The following is a 23,042-nucleotide window of genomic DNA, read 5'->3' as shown; positions in this document are numbered from 1 at the left end:
AAAATAACATTATGAGTAATCAATTTATATAATCTTGAAATGATGGAAGAGCACTGAGCTTTATTAGTGACTCATTACAACTAACCTCTAACCTAAAGACCAACTTAAAAGACTGGTCTCATCACTAGACCTTTTCTTGTGTTTCCTACCGATTTTTAGAGAAACCTAATGAAAGCCAGTTGCGTTGGTCTCTTACAAATGTTTTCCCTCATTCTCCAACTGGTGTCCCTAAACTGCTGTCTAGTTGTTTAAACTAACAGCTCTTTTGAAACCGAAAGCTCTCTGAACAACAAAAAAGATCTCCTAGTCTCAGCAAATACAATTTGTGACATTGCAGTTATGTTGGTATGTTTTCTGGTATTTGCATGTCTGGCATCTGATATTTAAGAAGCAGGTTTCTTAGGTGAAGATTGAAGTCTTGTAATTAAATTATATTGTGTGTTTATTAGTTTTTATGAATGTAATGCTAACTAAATCAGCATGGGGATATCTCGTTCCTTTTTATTGTTTTGCAGACGTTTGTGGGCCACTCAGCTATCCTCAGATAATAATATGGGATGAAAAGAGAACTAATACAAATCATGATGTCCTCAGATCAAATAGAAATAAGCCTTTTAAGAATCCAAGATTACCTTCAACTCCATTAGCAAAGAATGTAAGAGGTAAGCAACAGAGCACAGAGATATTTTGTAGTATTAAACCGTACTATGATGTACTATGATTTAAATACATGGATAATGTATTGACATCCCAAATCTCCATAAATGTATTCAGTTATTTCTTGGATTAATGATCTTTTTAAACTGCATTTTTATGTCTATTGAGCACAAATTCAGCTCAGCTAGTGTGAGTTTAACATCTAGTGCATTAAATAATTTAAGGCTTAGGGAATGGGTACTATTTCTGGGTTTTATGGAGCTGTGGCAATAAATATTATTTTAAATACTGCTGTCTAAAAAATGAATTCTTAACAGCTACAGTACAAAGAGGCCCTGTTCTGTCTAAATACAGTCTAAATGTAACTGATCCTCTGATATGTCAAGACCACTTGTGTGTGCCACAGCAGGACCAATATATTTTAATGTTTATATCCAGCCTTTTTTCTCAAAAGAATAAATTCTTCATATTTTTTGCAGAGAGGTGCACATTAATTTATTAATTTCACTGCAGTATTAAGTCATTATAAGGCTACCTTAGGCTTTAAGAGTTTCAGGAGCATCACATTAGACTCTCCCATCCACCATCTTGGAAGAGTTATGTACTGCACCACTTTTATATAAAATGTAATGTTTATATAAATAAACTGTTGACATTGGTATGTACCTATTCAACTGGCTTTCCCTTTTTGTTTTAGGTAAAATTGTTTATATTTTTGATGTGACGATATTGCTGCTGAGCCCTGCAACAATGATGTTTTCTCTCAGCAAAAGGACCCTGAACATGCTTTGGAGAAGACTGGGAACCTGGAAAACATAAGAACCAATTGAAAATTATATCTTGAAAACTGAAATTTTCAACTTCATCTATACAGTATTTGGATGTAAAGTTGGTGAATACTTAACAGTATTTCTTTTGTGTCATTCTAATACCAGGGAGATGAAACATTACCTACAGTACACCAGCTTTAGTATACTGTATGTTTATTTGCTTTGATGTGCTGAATGGTATTGCAGAAATTCATATTCTTTCTCGTGGTCATGAATAATTTATAGATTCACACACAATCCACACATTTTCACACACAGGATGGCCTGTTTAATTCAGATATTTTTTAGCTCAATGTCATCTGATCTAAGAGCCTACGCAAAGATCCTAAGTGGGAGACCTGATATTGTCAATGATATTGGACTAAATGTTTGCTTTCGTCTGGTCCGTCCAAACTTTCCAAGCCAGTGGTGCAGAATGTTAGGGGGTGCTGTGCTATAGGATAAGCAGTCATTCAGATGAAAAGTTAAAATTAAATCCTTACTACTTTATTATTAACAATCTCATGGTTTGTAAGACAAGTGATGTTAACCCTGTATCCTGTTAAAATTCCACCATGGGTTTTCACTATTGTGCCTAGAATTCCCCCTTGATTCAACAAGTGATTTCTCATGTCTTCTGCTATATACCTGTAGTGGTGCTGCTGCTGTACAATGGATACCATGCATCACACAAGAGGGTGCTGCACATCTTAAGTGGATTGACTGCTATACAGTATGTGAAGCACTTTGGGATCCTTCAGGATGAAACATGCCAGATAAATGCTAGAAATTATAAATCTTCATACTTTGGGGTATGAGGTATGAAAGATAAATGGAACACAGTCGTGAAAAAGAAAAAAATACAAATATTAATGAAACCACTCAAGTCACAATCTCCTCAAAGAACGATCAGTTTGCTTTATTGAACAGGAATAAATGACAAAGGAAAAGTAGTAAAATGTTATTGATATATTTAAATTTCAGAATAATATTAATGCTTAAATTACTTAGTTATTCCTTGTTTGGCAATCTATATATTCTGATACCATCTCTCTTCCTCAAGCCATGTTGTCTAAAGAAACACAACTCTCTAGAAATCTTCTGTCACTGGTATTCCATTAATTGACAACATTATTTAGTTGTTTCCAGGAGCATTGAAATTAGAGCAGAGATTGTTCATAATGTATATTGTGTTGTGATTAATGGTGATTTTTTTACACTTGCCAAAATCTGTGGTAATCCTGAGCCTTATGCAGACTGGGACAAACTAGCAGACACTGTTTAATATTTTTTGCCTGACAGTAAAGGCTTCACAAACAATTCTAATGCAATTTCAGGAGTGTAAACCAAAGATAAGTGACACCTACTGAGACAAATTTCACAAACTATTAAAAGAAGTATTTGAAAGTCTTACATGTTACACACATACATACTGTACTGTACTAGCAAAAACAAAGATGTCCAAATTTACATGTGCTGAATATTGTATACTGTAGATGTTAAAATAATATAACAAAACCAAACCATTGAAGATACTGTAATGATATGAACATGGTATTCCCTAGAGCATAAAGACACAGAACTTGTGTGCATATCTGAACTGATTAAATTAAGGCATACAATTATTTATGTGAAAATTGAGGTGCACCTTGCATACAGGGAAGAATGCTGTTTTCCTAGGAAACACAAAGGAATGAAAAATAACCAGTGCCTGAGTAATACCAGTATCAAATTTAACCAGCATGAATACCCTACTCAGAATGTAAAAGGTAGACATCCTCATTACATGGAAACTGAGAACAAGCAGCACTGGCCCTGAATAAGAAAAATAAAGAGGACATTGAAACTCCCACTGGCAGGAGACATACTGTTTTTGGTTTTGTGAAGTTACACTTGTTAGAGTATTCAGCTTCCAAGTCATTTCAAACCACTATAAGTGTATATGCAGGCTCTCCACAACTGACATTTTCAAGATCAGTAGTTTTATGTTAAAATATTAGTGCTAATCTTTTGCTTAAGTCAAATCTCCTTTATTGGGTCTCAAGAGAAGTGATTTCAAAATGCTAGGTCCTTAGAATTGGTGGCAGATAAATGCCATTTATGTACTTTGATGACATTGCTAATCACCTCATACTGTAGATCTTTTGGTCATTTTCAACATCCATGTCTGATTTTTTCTTAGAATCCAAGAATCACTCCAATGAATTTGGAGAGGAAATACCAAGTACTGCTGACACTTTTCCAGCACTGCTGGATGGAGCTTGGTCTTTTATTAAAGCACTGCTGGAAGAGTGAGTCCTCATGATAATCTTTTTGCATTACTTCTACTGTGCACATCACTTAGCAATCAGTTTGATATACATGACCAAAAGGATGATCAGTTCATCTGGTCTAAGTTCCTTTCAAAGCTTGAGTTATCTCCATATTTTTACATTTTCAAGGATAAAAGCAACAGTCAATACACTACAAGTGCTAAGAAGGCACATGCTGCCATTTGGTCTGTTTATCTTTCTGCCAAAAGAGTTGTTATTGTTCTATGCATTTGGTCAAAAGTTGGATACCACTAGAGTTATCCTTTCCCACTCGTTGGCTAACAGTTCTATTCTAGTGGCTTGAAACTCTTTAAACACATGTATTGTATTCACAGTTAGTCACAAATGGTTTTCCATTCTCCTTAGAAGTTAACACTGTTACTGTTACTACAATTTCTCCTAGGTATTTTTTAGGGCATTTTGTCTGAGCCCTATGATAAAATATTTTCTTGGTTTGCACTGATATAATAGGTTGATATTTCATTTATATCTATCATTAATAATTACAATGAGAATGGAAGTGCTTAATGAGTGAAATGACTTCTTGCCAGCAAATCCTGTTGTAATCCTTACCCACCTCTTTACCTAATACAGTATTTGGATGTAATACCTAGTGGGTTTTCTAATTGGGAAGTAATCACTTCATTCAGAGGTATAGCTATGATTACACACCTGTACCAGATGGTTTTAAGGCATTTCTATTTTATACAAATGCGGATTTTTTACATATAAAAATAACCTCTTACCCATTCAAAGGACTTTACTGTCTTTTGGACTGATAATAGACAACCACATACTCCCTATGATTTATAAGCCTCTTAATTACCCTGTGAGCATTGTTGCATGTTTTACATAGAGCAGGATGTCACATTCTTCACATGAATATTCCTTCAGAACAATTATCAAGCTTTATTGTTGTTTTGTTCGTTGGCTCCCTCTTGTGACTCTTAGTAGTATTTTATGGTCTTTTCTAATGCCACTTTAGAAACAACACTTGAAAGATTAGTTAAGAGAAGATGAGTGATTCCTTTTATGTAGACACAATTGTGATGGTATTAAGAATGCACTATATGAGGAAAGGTTAAAGGTGATATCTACACAGGGCATGGTGAGACTTTTCTATCTTATATTAAAATTAAAGGAGAAAAAGAGGACAGCAGAATTTTCTGGATCAATATTTGTATTGTAAAGTGATAAGAATCATCACACCTGTCAGTGATAAGCTGAGGCAGGCATAAATCCTGTGTTGTTTGAAGGATTGCTTGTTTTTGTTATGGTTCAAATGTGTCAGATAACCAGGAGCAATATATTTTAGCTTTTTAAGCACATAAGAAGGATAAGTTAAAAGTCCTTGAAAAAACAACTTCATTCAGTATTGGAAATAAAATTGCATTAGATATTTGTTTAAATATGTATTACCATGGTTAGAAAACTGAAAATACTGTAGTTTATATTAATTTAATCAGGACTTCAGCTAAAGAGATTTAAAAGGTTTATATTTTTATTTTGCTATTTGCAGCATTTCCACATAGAAAGAGAAAAATAAAGCACATAAGTGATATTATTTTTATTTAAATATAGTTAATTTTTGTGAAGACAAATGAGCAAGTACTGTATATTTCACATTCATAAAGTAGAATCATTTTTAGATAAATTGTTAGACGATTCATTTCCTGTGGTCTGTCAAATGAAAATCTCTAAAGGTATCAAACTTGACGTCTAATTTGTGAGCCTTGACTCCAGAGGATTTAAACCTCTCAGATTTTTATTACTCACAGTAGTCCTACCATGAAGCAAATTATGAGTAGAAGTTGGGTTTTTATGCCATTATTACGAAAAGATCTGTCAATCTTGAATTAGTCTCAGAATTATTTTTGTTAAGGTTTCATTAAAACCTCTGAATAAGCCTTTTGCATTCAGGTAGAAAAGTTTTCACTGAATATCCAGTGCAGTTGTTCTCAAAGTAGTGACACAGGAAAACCTAATATGATTTCATTTCAATGAGCGTTTCCAGTATCACTTAGCTGTCCAATCATCTTAATAGAAAAGCCAGGTATGCACTGGGAGTAGTTATCACAGAAAATCTTGCTGTTCTGATGCCTTGATTTCTTTCTTTCATGTGGGCCTTGGGTTGCTAAAGGTATAATTTTTAAGTACATATACTGTAAAACAGATAACATTCATAATTTAAATGTGAAGAATATGTCACTTTCCTTTAAATGGTTTAATGATGACAGTAGTGAAAATTAACTTAAGGATATGATGATGAAGATGATGGCCAACTACTGTATCATTTATTAATAACCAGGAACTGTTTCATCCACCTCCACAATGCAGTGGTTGACACATTGTAGCTCAGGCAACATATACTGTACACACTCAGGTACACTGAATCTTTTTTTATAAACATCAGATTATTACAGCAATACCTGTTGAAAAAAATCTAACTGGAGTTGTTGAAGTAGTGTGGATCTACTTTTAAAGTGGATCATTGGTGTTTTGGTGTTTACACATACAGTATGGTGTTGACACATATGATAAGGCTTCAAACAAAGTTACTCCTTTAAAAATTGATAAAATCCTTGATAAAAGTTAAGATTAAGTGAGCACTTAACAAATGACATTTATTGTCTAGACAGTTGCAGGGTTTTACATGCAGGTAGCAAAAACATTAACTATAAATGGAAAATGGGAAACACTGAAGCAGAAAAGGCTACTTATGGAAAAAGGTGTTCATGTTGATACATCATTTACATCTTTTAGACAATACGGGTAAGTAACTAAAAAGGAAAACTAAACAATAGGATATATATTGCTGACAATTTTGGTTACCACATTATAGAAAAGATATTGGTGCTCTGCAGTGCCCAGAGAGGCCTCAGAGAGGTGTGTGGCACCTTTTCCCATGATGAGGGGGAGAGGCCTTGAGTTTCCAGAGGGGGGAGGAGAAATTGGTAAGACAGAGACACTCATACTAGAAACTGGTCTTGTTTTTAATGTTTCACAGTTACATTAGAAGATGAATAAACATGAAGAGGGGAGGGTACGGGAGCTCTGCTTTACAGCTAGAGTTATTAAAGATTTTGGACAGTGTGGAAGAATGCCTGTGGTGAAATGGATGGCATGTTATTTGTTACCCAATAGAGCTTTTGTTTATAAAATCAAAGTATTTTTTTGGGGGGGTTTAAAGCTTACAGTATCTTGTGAGTGTGTGGGTGTGTGTATGTGTGTGTGTGTCCTGGAGGGTTGGCTGGGAGCAGACGAGCTGATGGAGTGTTGCAAAGCTCTGTATAAGCCATTAATGAGGATCAACATCAAAGTGCACCTGTTTGGTGCTGCATGGTCTTTGAAAGAATAAAAAAAACATGAAAGATTTTTTGGTCTGTGACTATTTTGTTGTCACATTGTGGGTAGAGAATTTATGCGGCATTCCAGCTACTTAAGAAAGTAACCCCTAGTTGCCAGAATTGAGCTCAGTTACAAAACAGAACATTATATGTGAAAGCAATTGGTGAGCTGAATAACGTCTAACGTTCTTATGTAAAAATTCTGAGGTAATATTATATGTAATGGCTTGGTTACTATAACACTTAGAACAGCATGTGTATCATCCGTTATGAAGAATTTATATATCAAATAAAGTAGTGACTGATACTAATATGTTAAACTACTGTATATAATATGGGTGATAATATGGGTGCAGTCGTTAGCTTTGCAGCCTTGCAGTGCTGGAACCTGAGGTTTAATTCCAGACCTGGAGAGCTGTCTGCGTGCAGTTTGTACATTATGTCCTCTATGAGTTTGTGTGGGTCACCGCCAGGTACTCTGCTTTCTTTCCACATTTTCTGGGAAAAAAGGCCCTAGGTATGAGAGCATGCTTGTCTGTGTTTGTGTCTGTGTGTTTGCCCTGCCATGGACTTGCATCCCATGCAAGGTGTTTATCACCTTGCACCCATAGCTTGCTAGGATAGGCTCTGACTCCCCTAATACCCTACTGGATAGATAATAGAATAGAGTAATAACAGGACAACCTAAGTGTAAAATATGGGGCGGAGGTGCCAGAAGGTGATGATGAGATATTCCCAAAAAAGAAAATCTGACATCCTCAAGTGGGAATTAAGAAATTTGCTGAACCTGTGAAAACTATGACACTAGAAAAAAACATTAAGAATAGACAGAGGTTATCTGTTTAGACCCTTGCAGTCTGCAAGAAAGTGAGACACTCAAATCTCAGAGTAAGATCATTGTGATATTTTGGAAAAGTATTAAAAACTCACATTTTAAATTAAATTAAAATCCATACACATTGTGAGTAACAACCTCAATTGTAGCCATGCCAGCATGCTAGTAAGTGAGAATATGAGTTTGGGAGGACTGGTCTAAACAGGTTCAACTGAGTGAGGACTTTTCACTAATCTGTTGAAGTGGAACTTAAGTATTTTTCATGGTAGAATGAGGCTTGTGAATGTATAATGACATCAAGGTGGTCCATTTGCCTGGATAAATTTTATAAATCCTTTATAAAAGGACAATTATTTGTGTGCAGATTTTCCTTGCTATGCTACCAACAAAGGGAGATCTGTTATTATAATACTATAATGCATTAGTCTTTGATAGCTACTGTCTTTAAATCCTACTCCTGCTTCAGGAGTAGCAGGACTGAGTTAATGAAAGCTTAAATCTAAACTACTTAAAAACGTATCTAAAGGGGAAGAAAAGTGTCCACAATTCTTCATAAACCAATATAATTTTAGCCGAAATATCATGAGTATTCTTGTTTTTCAATGGTAGACTGTTACAATAAGGCATGAAAACATGGACCAACACTGATTATCTACAAGATTAATCATCAATTTACTTTGAAAGTCACAGGCTAGACATCTGTGGCCACCTTGAGAAGCTATAATACACACTGTATATGATGCACCAGGTCAAAGCTACAATGTTGTGAGTTTCTTCCATTCTTCTCATAACGCCTGGATAAACACGTGCTTTTTCATTGATATCTGAAGTCCAAATAATACGTCTTCGCTCATCCCACAAGGTTCAATGTGTCTGGTGATTAGGACATACTGTATACTGTGGTATAATGGGATAACGTTCACATTCTGCTCTTGCATGAAAGCTGTTTAAGAACAGCATGTTCACTGTCTTGTATGACTGTTGTTATATTAGGATGAGCCCATAGGAAGGACAGCAAGTGAGAATTGTGTCCATTCAACTTTTGCTAGAAAGATAGTACGCATGTAACAGTAAAGCACTTGAATGTATTATAGTCTGTCGTCAATACTCAATTAAGCAACACAACACCAAATATATTTATATATTTATACATTGGAAATACAGATATAGTTTTTATGCTCATTATCTATTCTCACAAGGCTATAAGCTTCTAAACGTAAGTGCTAGTAATGCCTTAAACATTATCAGCACCATAGTTCTATAATATCAAACAATGCAGATTTGTGGAGAATTGGCCTACTTTCATTTTGTATTGTTTCTACTAGCTGTCCTTTCTTATTAAAAATATAACAACCATTCACCACTAGGTGGAAGAATCAGACATCACATTAGGTGTGTCTGTGTAAGATCACAAAAATAAATATGAGCCACTTTTTTGCAGTTGTAAATAGGAGAGCTCCACACTTCAGCAGTAATATGGCATACAGTAATGTCAAATGTTGTCAGTAACCTGTTTCTATTAAATCATGCTTAAATACATAATAGTACTATGTGTTAAGCATTAAAAAGTCAACTGTGGTAGAAACCTGTACTTTTATTAAAAATACATGTGAAAAGCTATATTTTTGCTGAGCATGAAATGACTGCTAGAATTACTCTATCCATATGAACATGCTACAATGTTATCAAATCAGAAACTATACACTGCACATACAGTAGGAATCCAAAGCAATGAAGGCACCTAACATATTATAACAATTTAACATTTTGCAACAAAATAATGTTGACATTTCCAGAAGTTCTAGAGTTACTATGCAGGTTTATATGGAATCTGTGTGTCAAATCTGTTTTCTCCTGAATATACTGTACTTGATTTTGAAGCTTCATATTTAGATCGCACGTCAAGTTTGTTACTATGAATTACCTAAAACAATTATGAAGCTATTCCCTGTACTCAATGTCTTTAGTAACATGTTAATTAACTAAAATGATACAAAGTATTTTCCATTTTGACTCTCTCCAAAGTGAAAAATGCAAAAGGGAATGAGAGAAAAGTAAATTACACTGGAGGTGTTTTATTTTTATTTTGCTTCAGTATATTCTGACTGTACATTTTAATGCCTCCAGACATAGATATACAGTATCTTTCAGTAGAGCAGTACATTTATTTATATGTTAGCTGCTTGATGATCAAAGTATATACTGTAATATGACTCAATATAATGTTCAGATGCTACATTTTTAAGTTTTTTTGACAGTTACTGCATAAAACAATTGTTGCAAAATTGAATTAAATTAAATATTTTTAGATTGTGACAGTAAGTAGTGTTCTAGCAAGAATTCAATAAGGCAATTGGAATATGCAACAAGAAATAGTTTTATTTATTCAAACCTTTGCAACTACTACTGTATACAACTATCATTAGTAAGATAATTAGTAAGGAGCAGATAATGTTTTATCTTTATAAACATGAACATCACATTTTTGTGGTTAGCACAAGATAAGTAATACTATTATTATAATATTATGCATCTACTGAAACTTTTTCTAATTATTTAAAATATGAGATTTCAGAAAAACTGTTGCTAATAAAGAACAGTTACTAACAAATTTAACCTGGTAACTGATGGCAGACTATTATGAGGTATGAGGAGAATGAATGGAAATAAAAACACTTAAATATTCTTTTTCAAATCAGTGCGTTGTATCCTTTAAAGCTGTCCATGATGTCTATTTTGAAATATCAACATAAAAACATTAATTCTTTTGTAATCAGGTGAGTGGTGTGAAAGCTTTTTCCTATTGTGTCCATTTATATGGAAATGTTAAACCTCCTGCAATAAGAAGAGAAAAGCCATTTTAAAATAAAATATTTTCTTAAACATTAAAAAAACATTACCATACACAGAAATACATGAATGTAACCTGAGAACACCAAGCATTATTTCATTTTATCAGCAATTATGTTTTCTCTAATAAACAAAGTCGTGCTGCCAAAGTTAAAGTAACAATTTAACAGTATCTGGTATGACCTCTCTAAGCACTCAGGCAATCTTGAGATCGTTGAGATGTAGGAGTGGGGTGCTGGTCCTCCTTTGTGTATACTATAGCAAGTTAATGAAGACAGAATCCAAAAAGATATTTACGGCTCATTAAAAGCTGAAAACTCTGACCATACTGTAAGTGCATTGATGTTATTGTCCTAAAGAATTGTACCAGCACAATGAGCTTGAAGGAACAAAAGTACTGGTGGTTATAGGATTTTGTACATGTATTGTTGAGCCATTACTCTTCCTTCAAGAATGAAGATCAGATAAGATAATGCAGTGGTCTGCCACACCTTAACTGTGATGACTCAGGCCATGTTATAATCCATGTCTCAAGAGTATATGGCATTAATTTATTTTTTAAAAATGTCCCACAGTGTCTTTATCGCTAAGACAAATGCTGTCTGGTCAAAAACCTGGTGTTTTCAACATTGAATGAATAAGACATTGCCTCTGAATCTTCAAGCATGTTACGGATTGTTATGTGTGCTGTGGTCATTCTGTTGAACTTCTCATACTGTTGCCACTGCAGTTTAAACTTGGATTCAGAGATTTATTAAGTGGTCATAGGTGTTCATCTTTGATGTTTCTTGCTGCTTCTGGACAAGCCATGTGATTTATTGCGTGTCAGTATATAAATGCAATTTTATACATGCAGTATAATACTGCCTGGAGTTAGTTCATAGAGGAATAGTTTATCTCCCTCTGAATACTACTGTACTGTATGTACAGTAATAGATTTCTATTTTGACTCTAAAATAGTTTTTGCATTTTTATAACTGATTGCATTGAAGACATACACTTCTTAGGAATGTGTCCGTGAACTTCAGCAGAAATTCAGTGAGTGATACACACAAAACAGTTATAGTTGGTTTACATTTCTATTAATTACTAGTGGAACCTGCATTCCCAGGTTAACCCACAATACACATGCTGTAAATTGAAAATGAGATAAATGTTATATCAAGCTGAAATATCTGAACACCTATTCTTATACAACTTCTACCTCGGCAAACTACTACACATACTCTGTCACATAGTGAGCATTTTAAAGAATCTGATTTCATTTGCTTACAGAAATCCTGATGTAAAACATTAATAAAGCTAGAAGGAGATTTTTAATTGATATTAAACACATCATAGTGTTAATGACTTTTGTGGCTTGTAGAGGTTAAAAAAATTAAACACTGAAGAAAAATACTGTTAAATTGGAAGTTATTTAAGTGCCTCTTGTTAGTAATTGGGTTTAAGATGCCCACTAAAAATGGTGATGACACTTCTAAGTCACCTGAATGGCTCAACTAGTAAAGATTCATTTTTAGTAAAGAGTCCTCGTTGATGCCTATGGTACTCCAGTTTGAGCCTGGCACGTAGTGTATACTTGGCAAACTGTTACTGAAATTTCGCAAGCAGCTCATAAATGTCTGGATATCACAAGGGCTGTGAGGACATTAGTCAGAAAGCCAGATAATGAACAGCACTGACATGTGTGCAGTCTGTCCACTGATCTTCTAAATTTAAATAACTGGTAAAGAGCATGTAATGAATTCATGGATCTCTTTCCTTAATTAAAATACATATATCAATGTAAATTCAAACTTTCAACCCATGCATTAAATCCAAGCTGAAACTGCCATTAATCATGAATTAGGTAGGTCAAATTTTGACATGCCCCAAGCCTTAGCAGTTCATAGTTAAAATCCAGGTTTTAATTATTGTTTTGCTTCAATTTCATTTAGCTCTTTTTTTATCATTAGTAGGCTACTAAGAGGTTTGACAGAGCTTGTAACAGACCTTGTGCCCATTGTTTGCTGCTATAGTCTCCTGCTCCCTGCAATAACTTTAACTGCATTCAGTCTGGCATCAACAGTTATTAATCAGTGCAGCACACCACTACAAGCCAGACCCATCACAAACCTGCTAACTCTACACAGATGATGCTACAGTCCAGAAACAAACATAAGACCTACAGTAAAATCTGTTATGTACTGTACCACGACTAAACACCATTCCACCTTGATGGTAATATTGCTTTGGAAAAATTCCTTATGATTTAGTCATAGCAGACTAAAGGGAGCCACACCATTGTCAAAGACTACTTGACCAATAAATTTAGATATCTCACACACTCTGAGTTAATTCTAATCAGCCTGACCTAACAAGCATAACAAGGAGAGAACGAAAAATACATACACTGAAATAATTTTTAAACAAACCTGTAGTTACCTTAGGCAGGGCAAATAGCATTGTTTGAAATCTTAATCCTGTGTTTCACAGATCCAGAGGGATATATGTTTCAGATAAATATACCACTTTTAGGTACAAATGACATCTTTGGTTTTACCTATGATTTAACTTTGAACATTACGCATGGAACATTTTTCTAATTTTGATATCTTTAAGACAGTGGCTCCAGATTGATGCAGGGGTGTGATCTTTTATGAAAGAAAGAACAGAGGACACTTTCACATTTCTGCTATCCAGTACTTTAAAATGTAGGAAGTAGTGGGTTTGTCTGGACTACGGAGAGTGCCACTCATCTTTTAGATTAGGGACACTTCTAGGTTGCAATTGCTACACCAATTGCTTTCTGTTTCTGACTACAAAATAAAACGTCAATTTAAAATTCATTTGATTTCCTTTATTACAGATAAGTGTACTTGCGAAGATAGGCAGAGGAAGCCCACACAAGCTCCATGCAGATAGCACCCCAAGTCTAGAACTGATCCCAGGGTCTTAGCACTGCATGGCAGTAATGCTGATCACTGCACCACCATGCCACCCTACAGCTATAAAACTAATTAAAACTTCTGAAGAATCATTGTCTTAAGGGCTTTATAATACACTGAAACACAAAGATCCAATCAATTCAAAAAGAGGTACTGTTTATTAATTTGCTGTTAACTTTATTCTATTTTTTAACTTAAATAATTGAGATACATGTGAGTATAATTTAGCAAAATGGATAGGTATTTTAAGTATTTCAGAATATGATGTGCTTTTGTCTGAATTTAAGTCATCAGGAGAACCACATGCTGGATAAATAAGAAACTATTTCATGTTTGATAAAACTCACAATTAGTTCTTACCAGTGTTGAAATCAAGCCGCTATTAAGGAAACCAAAGATATGAATGCAATTAATGCCATCACAATGTTAACAAAATATCCTTTGGTCAACATTCCAGAATCTGAAACATACAAAAAGAAAATTGCTTTCTTTTAAAAACATTTGCAGAGTTGCAAAACACATAAGGCGTCTTTATTGCTGTGAGCAGTGGAGATGTACATTTATTTACCATTATTATCATTTATTGCTTGAATTGCTTGATTTCATGAAATTATTTAGATGCATACTTCTCCTGGCAAAACAGGACTTTTTGTTTGCACTGTAACTTGCAATGCTTTCTTTACATATAATAATTGATGTTGTCACTTACAGTGATAGGTACAGTATTTAAGATTTGTCATGGTTGTAGTTTTACTTATTTAAGTTTATTTAGAATCTCTAGTTCAGTTTTACTTTGTGTTTTTTTTCCACATAGTTCATGCTGCAACTTCCCTCTACTTTCCCTGGGTCTGCAAAAGTATTTTCTGTACACAAAGACCTAAGTATTTTCTAAGGGGATTCTTGCTGAATGTTTTTAGACTGTATACTGTTTGTGACAGATGCAATTATGTCCTGCCTGCAACTGTACAGTATATATTTACATGAAGCTTGATTTAAAAAAAATGACTTGTAGTTCATTCATTTTTAAACATTTCCACCTATGATGATGTAAAGTACTGTAACAAATTCATATCACTACTGTTAACTGTTTTTATAAAGATTCCAAAGAAAATAAAACTTTTCTTAGGCAGGACCACAGCAGTTGCACAGAAACCTTTCTTTTTCCATTGATATTTACTACAGCTAATATTAGGTCTTCACCAGCTTGTAACCAAGTTTACTGAAGTATTTTATTTGTGGTTGATTTCTAAAGTACAGTATGTAAGCATATAGGTATTTTTTTTACAAAATACTGTACATTCTTCTTTGCAAATCACATCAGTACTTAAACATTAATTGATCATTTCTGTTATTTCTGATAATTTGTTTAGATTAAAACACTAACAATGAGTTAACAGTATTTTGTATGATTTTTTAGCTCATTGAAGTGCAATCTAAGGACTGTATTACTACCAAAAACTATACAATTTCTTTACATATTTTTGAAAGCCTTTTGAAAGCAGTAGAACTATACTATAATTTGTACTTTAAAGTTATTGTACTACAATTGAACTGTTAATTAAATTATACTGTACATGATACTTGAGAACAATATTAGAAATCATTTCCCATTGCTTAATGAGCAGGGATAAGATATGAGAGGTAAAATATTACATGTATAAATATTTCTTGTTTTTGTTATTAAAAATTAACCCAAAAAAATCAATAATTATGTTAAGCACGAGTCATTTCAGCTTAAAGGTAGGGAGGCTTTATTGTTCACAATCCCCTAATTATGTAAATGTATATATATGAAAATAATAAATGAACACAAAGAATATTATCGTAAATTGTATTCTTATATGAAACTTAATTTGTAATACAGTTTATTTTCTGTGGTTTTGAAATGTAACATTCTTTTCTGTTGACAGAGCTGCTTAAGTAACTTACAGTGCCTGACACTTTATACCATAATTCTTTCCTGTCACGATCATCATCCCTCCTTTTAAGGGTGCTCCGTCCCTTTGCTATTATAGTTTATGATGTGCAGCTGCCCCCTGTTTTGCCATTATTTAAGCCTGGCACTCCCTCTACTCCTGGCTTAGCACTGGGAGATGGACACCCAGAAGCCCACCAACCAGTGGATTCAGGAGAGACCCGACGGTATAGGCTTAATCACGGCGTCCTGACCATCTGAGCCTGGCCTCGTTACCCTGGTTTTTATTCCCTGTTCCTGTTCTGGATTTTAAACTTGTTTGTGTCGGACCTTGTTTGTCTTGGATGAAACACCTGGTTCTTGGACTCTGGACTGCGCCCGGATTTCCCCCTTGGACAGTTTGGATTTGTTTGTCTACGCTACACCCCCCGAGCACCAGATCACTGTCGTCAGGCCGCACTGTCTGTCAACCCGTCCTGATCCTCAAAGTCTCTTCCCTGTTCTCCTTCTCCACTTCTGGATTGTACCATCTGCATAGGGTCCTGAACTACGTTTTTACGGGAGCTTGGACTAGCTCCCGTTACATTTCCAAACCTTTTAAATTGGAAACTTCCATTTTTACCTCATCCAGAAAAATGGTTAAAACTAAAAACATATTACAGATGCAGCCATTCAAAATGCGCGGTACAAACCCGCGGTACGGTAATCTACCCACAAGCCACCGCGGGGCACCGTAGGGAACGATAAACGATATTAATTTAGGAACATAAACATTACTGTATGTACGTAAACTGTACTGTGTATGGCTGGTCTTTGTAGTTTAAAGAAAAAATACACACCAGTCTTCCATTTCTCCCTAAACATTTTAAGCATGAAAGTTTTATGAAACGGTACCCGAATATGCGATTGCTGTATAGAATGAATTTAAATTTAAAAAAATTATTTAACACGAAAATTAAGCTGTTTACATCTTCCACCTGAGAACAGTCACCCGTTGCTACCCAACGCAGAAACACAGCCACTAACTAGCAAAGAGAGGACATTAGCTAGCCAATATGATAAAGAAATAAATTATTATTTTGTTTATTTCTTTTGCACATTTATTTGAACATTTCCATCGACTGTACAAGCACTTGGAAACTGTCCAATCCCTAGTTCATCAGGCATTTTCTTTTATGCTGCGGGCATTCTCCCAGTCTGGCGCCGGTCTGTGTCTTCTAGGATATAATGCCAGCGAACTCTTGTTTTTATGTCCACTATAACAGACAATCTCCTTTGCTTTTAACTGAGCGTCTAACCCCTCTGATTGGAGAAAAAAGACGTGCTGGTTTGCTATACATACTGTACCAGGAAGATGATTTCTTTCTATTCGAAACGTGTATTTTAAAAGTTTAAGAAGTAAAAACCTTACAGCGTACACAGATTTCTAAACTGATCAGGATCGTTATCTTTGTCTTATCCATAATAATGTTCACCGGTCTGTCCAGCAAATTAATAATAAACTTTATTTTATATAGCGTTTTAAACGAATAAGTAATTAGATTGCTCATGAACCTAATCACTTTTTCTACATAAACACAGCGTAATTGCTCTCTGAAAATGCTTTTTCTTTTTATTTAGGCTCAGATTTCAACTATAGATCGTGTTATTATAAACTTTCTTGGAAAAATGTATTTTATGTAAACCATGTTTGCTATTAATTCATTTAGGGCTAGAGTATGTTCATTGTCTTCCAATCAAGTCGAGTTGACATTAGAAGCTTGCCACGCCCAGACTGTTACACCAACACATTAGCATGTTAAAGCGATTTCATTGAGGAGCCTAGGTTTCTTAACTAGTAAGTACTGTTCTTCCTTGGTTTTGGAGGGGGGAGGTGTCTTTCGCTGGAAATCTCGCCCCCTTCTACTTTGAAAATACCTGTGAAACCGGTTTAATTCGTCACAGCCAGCACTCCCGCAGAGAGGGGGGTTGTACTCGTTAATGTCTTAGCCGGAACACATCATTATATCTCATTTTGTATTTCTATAAAAAAATCGTTTGCCCAGCCTAACACTATTGTTGTTATTGTTTTTATCCTGTAAAGCGCTTTGAAGAGCAAAGCTTTCTCGCCACTAAGATTACTTTTTGATACCATCCTTACACAAAGCAGAAACTTCTTGTATTTTCCCATGACATACAAGTGGAAAGATTACAGATTTTAATCGTCTTTTTTCTGAACCAGGGAAAATCTGATCATGTTTCTCTAAAACAATAATAAAAAACTTTATTTTACATATCACCTTTAAAAGTGGCATCTCAAAGCAATACAGTAGATGTAAACCACAGATTACAAAGTAAATACCCAGACAAACGCAAACGCGTTTTTAATAAAATGCTTTTATTCATTCAGCAGAGAGAGAGCGTAAAACCTGGGCGTAACAGCTGTTCCTTTTTCTGATCACTCGCTCTCTGGATAAACGTCTCACCTGTCCTGTTCTTTGTTTTCCTAATTTGCTGATTATGCCTTCTGCGATCCACTCCTGCCCTCACACCTAAAGAAGACTATTTTAAATTTCTTTGCGCAGTCCATTGTGCAATTAACCCTTGTATGTGCTGTCCTCGAGGTGATATCACATAAAGGTGATATGTAAAATAATGTTTTTTATTATTGTTATAGAGAAACATGATCAGATTTTCCCCGGTTCAGAAAAAAAGATCTACAGTATACTAGTTTGTCACAAGTATACTTTTAATACAGTCTTTGCTGTGCTCTAGAGGATCCTTCTGATATTTCGAGCTCTGGTTGAATGATGTGTCGCAGTTTAAATAATTTTCGTAGTTGGAAAGTATGAAACGCTCTGTTAAAAGCAAGGGAGTTTTTGTGTCCGTTACAGTAAAAGAAAATGCCTGACAGAGTAGGGCTCTACAGATTCCAAGTGCATTTTTGCAATTTACGTTGCATTGTGCTGCTGTAATACAGTTTAAAATAATTAAAACTCTAAACGGTATCAGCTTTATTTATGGGTTGCAATTTAAAAAAAGTCAAAAAACGCACTCAAAATGCAATTTAGAGCTTTCTGGCAAGAGGAGACACCCAAATTAATAATGTAACATGCCACTGTTTGTGCATGAACAAGGTTATACTGCTATTTCCTTAGATACGCGATGAAAAAAAAAAAATTGAATCCCCGGCGGAACACATTCCATAAGAATCAGCGCTTTTATTAAAGGTGGCTTCTCAAAACACTTTACAGGATAAAAACAACAATAACAGCAACAACAACAATATTGTATTTCATTGCACTTTGAAAACCAAGTAATAACTTAACTATATGTGCAAACGTTTTATGATATGTCGCTGTTGTGAATATCTGTGGAGTGCATCTTATTTGCCTGTCTGTCCTGGATCTCTTGCTCGCCCCCCCCCCCCCCCTCTCCCTCAATTCAATTCAATTCAAGGTGCTTTATTAGCATGACAGATGGGTACAATCAGTGTTGGGTATTTACTTTGCTTTGAGATGCCACTTTTAAAGGTGATATATAAAATCAAGGCTTTAACTTGCTTCAACTCCGCAGTCTGAGTTCTCGTGTCTGTCCTATCCGAACTCGAAAGTATTACAATATGTATCTTTATAGCAGGTGGTGTAAAGCTTTTTAGTATAGATTACACTTTTCTAAAATGTATTTAAAAAATAAAAATGATTACAATCTAATCTTTCCACGTTTTATCCCAAGATCCCAAGAAAAATAAATCTAAATGGGGTGAAAGCTATGCTGAAAGTTTATTAAGATACTTAAAAGACAAAGATATCAATTTATGTTGCATTTGTCTGATTGTGAATCAAAAAACACATATATTTAAACCTGCGTTTGCGATTTAAGTCAAAACGTGATTTAAATCAATATAAATGTTTATATTGTAACGCCTAGGTGACTATTCATTGTTATTAAAATGACTTAAATTCGATCATGTTGCAATTTTTAGAAATATAAATTTGTTTGGTGCGAGTGAGGTTTTATTTAATCTCTGACCCAGGGAAACGTTTCATTTTTTCAAAGAAATGTTTGTTAAAGGAAATTCATGGCTCCAGTGGGATTCGATCACAGACCGTGTGACGTGAGAGGCAGAAACCTAACCCACTGCGCCACCAGCAAGGTCACATGGAGAGTGCTGAAAAAGCACTACAGAAACATTATCAACAGACAATATACAGTGTGTACTATTCTTGTGTTGCGGTACATGAATATAATTATATCGTTATTAATTTCTTTAGATACGCGATTCCATATTATATTCCCTTTTAATCAAATTCTAAAAGTTAGTTAGTTAAAGACTTCGATGCTTAAAATGTTTAGGGAGAAATGGAATACTGGTGTGTATGTTTTCTTTAAAGTACCGAGACCTGCCATATACTGTATGTTTAAGTTCTAAAATTAATATCGTTTATGGGCTTCACACGTGTTACAGTATGCTCCTATTCTTTTTATGCTCAGGTACTAAGATTTCCCTTCAGTGGTAAAATTCCATATAAATATTCAATACTTAAACGGGCACAGTTAAGACATTAAATATACATATACATACTGTATACAGTACAGTTTGCAAATGGTAATATGTTTATGTTCCTAAATCAATCTCTTTTATGAGCATGTGAAAGGCATGGTGAATCGATTCTCAAAAATTACTGTACTTTGCATGATTGGAAACAAATGCGTGATTGCGAAATGCTGTGGTGTTACTTTTACAAAGACGGTCAATGAAAAAAAGAATGTGGACCAGGGCAATACTTTGAGTTTACAACTTGTCCAAGGTCATTCATTATTAATACTATTAGTAATATCTTCGTTAAAGACTTTGATGGCGACAGCTCAAACATGAGAGGTTGAGCTTTATTAGCTCCACCTTGCGGAAATTCCGGATACTATTATTTTGTTTGCGGTATTATAGGAGAATTTATGGTAACTCGCGGTAGACTACATAAAGCGCACCGCAAAATAATGCGGTATCGCCCGCACATTTTGAATGGCTGCATCTGTACATTAATTTTATAATCTCAGTGGCTTCACAGGCTGTCATATGACGTCCAGAATGTCAAATGTACAGTGTGAGTGGTCCTGGGAGATGTGCTGTAATAATAGTAAACAGCTGTTGCAGCTGGTTTTGTTGTCGTTTGTTGTTTTTGTTTCTGTTCTCCTTCGATAGAAACTGGTACACAAAACAGAATGATATGAAACCAGATGGTCAATAATGTAAGATAAGAAAATGTTAACCCTGCTTGTTTTGAAACGTACAGAGCAGTACAAACATGTGAGCAGAGATAATTGTAGCTTCCTTTGGTGTTGATGCAGTGAGATGAACTGTGGCACACTGGTTTCTGGGGATAATCACACTCATTTACAGTATGTCTGCTGGCACAAACGTGTATTAAGACATTGAAGGTTCAACACATTTAACAATGGTTTAAAACCAATAGGAAATTATGACTTATACATTGAGACATACATGAGCTGTATACATGTAATAAAAATAGTTTATCTATTTACTCATTTAAAATATGTAACGCAATATAAAAATATGTGGGTTTGATTCTTTGCTATTGTTTATCTAGCATATGCTGTTATACACTGGTTCATTCCATTTTGATTTGTTGCACACAACAACTGATATCTTGAAAAATCAGTAATGCAATTACTAATGTGATGTTTTCTCTAACATAAAAAATTATGAAAGTGTTGTTTGAGAAATGGATTTACAGAATTATTGATTTTTTTTTTCAAACATCATGAGGAGAGTGTCCCAACACAATGTTCATTATTTTTAAACTCACAAATGTTCTCTAGTCTAAGGTGTTTAAAAACAAACATTTCCTACTCCATGCTCAATGTGGAATAAGTGTTTCATGCTAATACCTGTTAGTACTTGAGGGAGTATAAAGGTATTATGAACTTAAAGGCAGCTTCCACAATTTATTAAAAATGAAGCAACTGAAGCGATATGGAAGTTGAAAAATAAAGCTAGGGTCTACGAACAGAGTCTATCCCTGAAATGTGCAATGCATCACAACCTATCGTTTTACATTATTTAAAGAACAGATGTTTTATCTCTCTTGAGAAAGTCAAGGTAATGTCATGTCAGAAAAGGCACATTGTCTCGCTGGTCCCAAGCTATACAGCATGTACTATATACAGTGTGTGCCCTCGGAGCCCCAAAGCACTAACATGACAGCAGCATCAGTTTCTTCAGGGGCTTTATCTGAGTAAAGCTCAGCCAACACAAAACTATTATAAATAAAGTTCCACTAAGTATTGGTAGTTAATATACAGTTCATTTTAGAACTTTTGTTTTGTCTTGAAGGTCAGAGTATCTGCCTATATAAACTCTGCTATCCTGTGGAGTTTCTGAGTATGGTTTAACAGCTTTTGAATTTATAAGGGAACATATTATTTTTTTCATTTCGTTAAAATATTCCATCACAGTTTCTTTTTCTATTGTTAAGCATTACTGAAGCAGATCAGAAAAAATACCTGAGGAAATAATGTGGTGCAGAATGACCTTAAATGAAGCACCTTGTGTAAGGGTGCTTTGTTTGCACAGGGACTTATAGTAATTCCTTCTTGAGTGTTGAACATCAATAAAAAAAATGGATTGATGACCATGGTAGCAAAAAGAGAGAAAAAGGAGAAAAAGTCCAGATAACATGACAAAAAGAAAATAGATGTACTTTGAAAATAAAAGACTGCAAAATGCTTTTTTCTCCCCATTTACTTTCTCTTCTGCAGGATTCTATTTATTCTGTTCTGAATATGCTCAGAGCGTTGAGTTTTATGTCTTGGAAACTTTCTGATGCATATCAATAGAGTTTGTACCCATAGTGAAAGATAGGTGAATAATCAGGTTTCCAACAGAGTCCTTCCATTAAGTGGCCATTACCCAAGATAACTGAGTCTCCATTATATGATTGTGAAAACCTGGAATGTGACTAAAATGTTGTTTATTTCGGTGCTGATGTCATGATGTCCTCAGTTCAGTAAGTCTCCAAACCATCAATTTTTTTCAATAAAAAAATGCAAAATGTATTTTATAAAATGATGTAGCAAAATGATAGGTAATGGGTTTATCCTCTTTAATTATTGTAGGTGTGAAGAAAAATATACTGCACATCTCTGAGGATGAGTTACTATCTAGTTCTAAAAGATTAGAAGAGATTTGCAGAAAAGAAAATGAAAAGTAGTTTACCTTTGCACAGAGGAGGGTCACCACTCCAGCCATTTTCTGTACAGAATATTTCCTCTGCACCTTCCAGACGGTAACCAAAGTAACAAGAGTACATCACCACTAACTTGCCAGGGGAGGAACAAAATACAAAATCTCCATGTTCTATTTTTGTGGGTGAGCCACATTGTTTAAGTT

The sequence above is a fragment of the Lepisosteus platostomus genome, chromosome 3, assembly GCF_059453375.1.
Source record: "Lepisosteus platostomus isolate fLepPlt1 chromosome 3, fLepPlt1.hap1, whole genome shotgun sequence".
Taxonomy (NCBI): domain Eukaryota; kingdom Metazoa; phylum Chordata; class Actinopteri; order Semionotiformes; family Lepisosteidae; genus Lepisosteus; species Lepisosteus platostomus.
The sequence above is the reverse complement of the archived record's forward strand: the minus strand, read 5'-3'. Positions refer to the sequence as shown.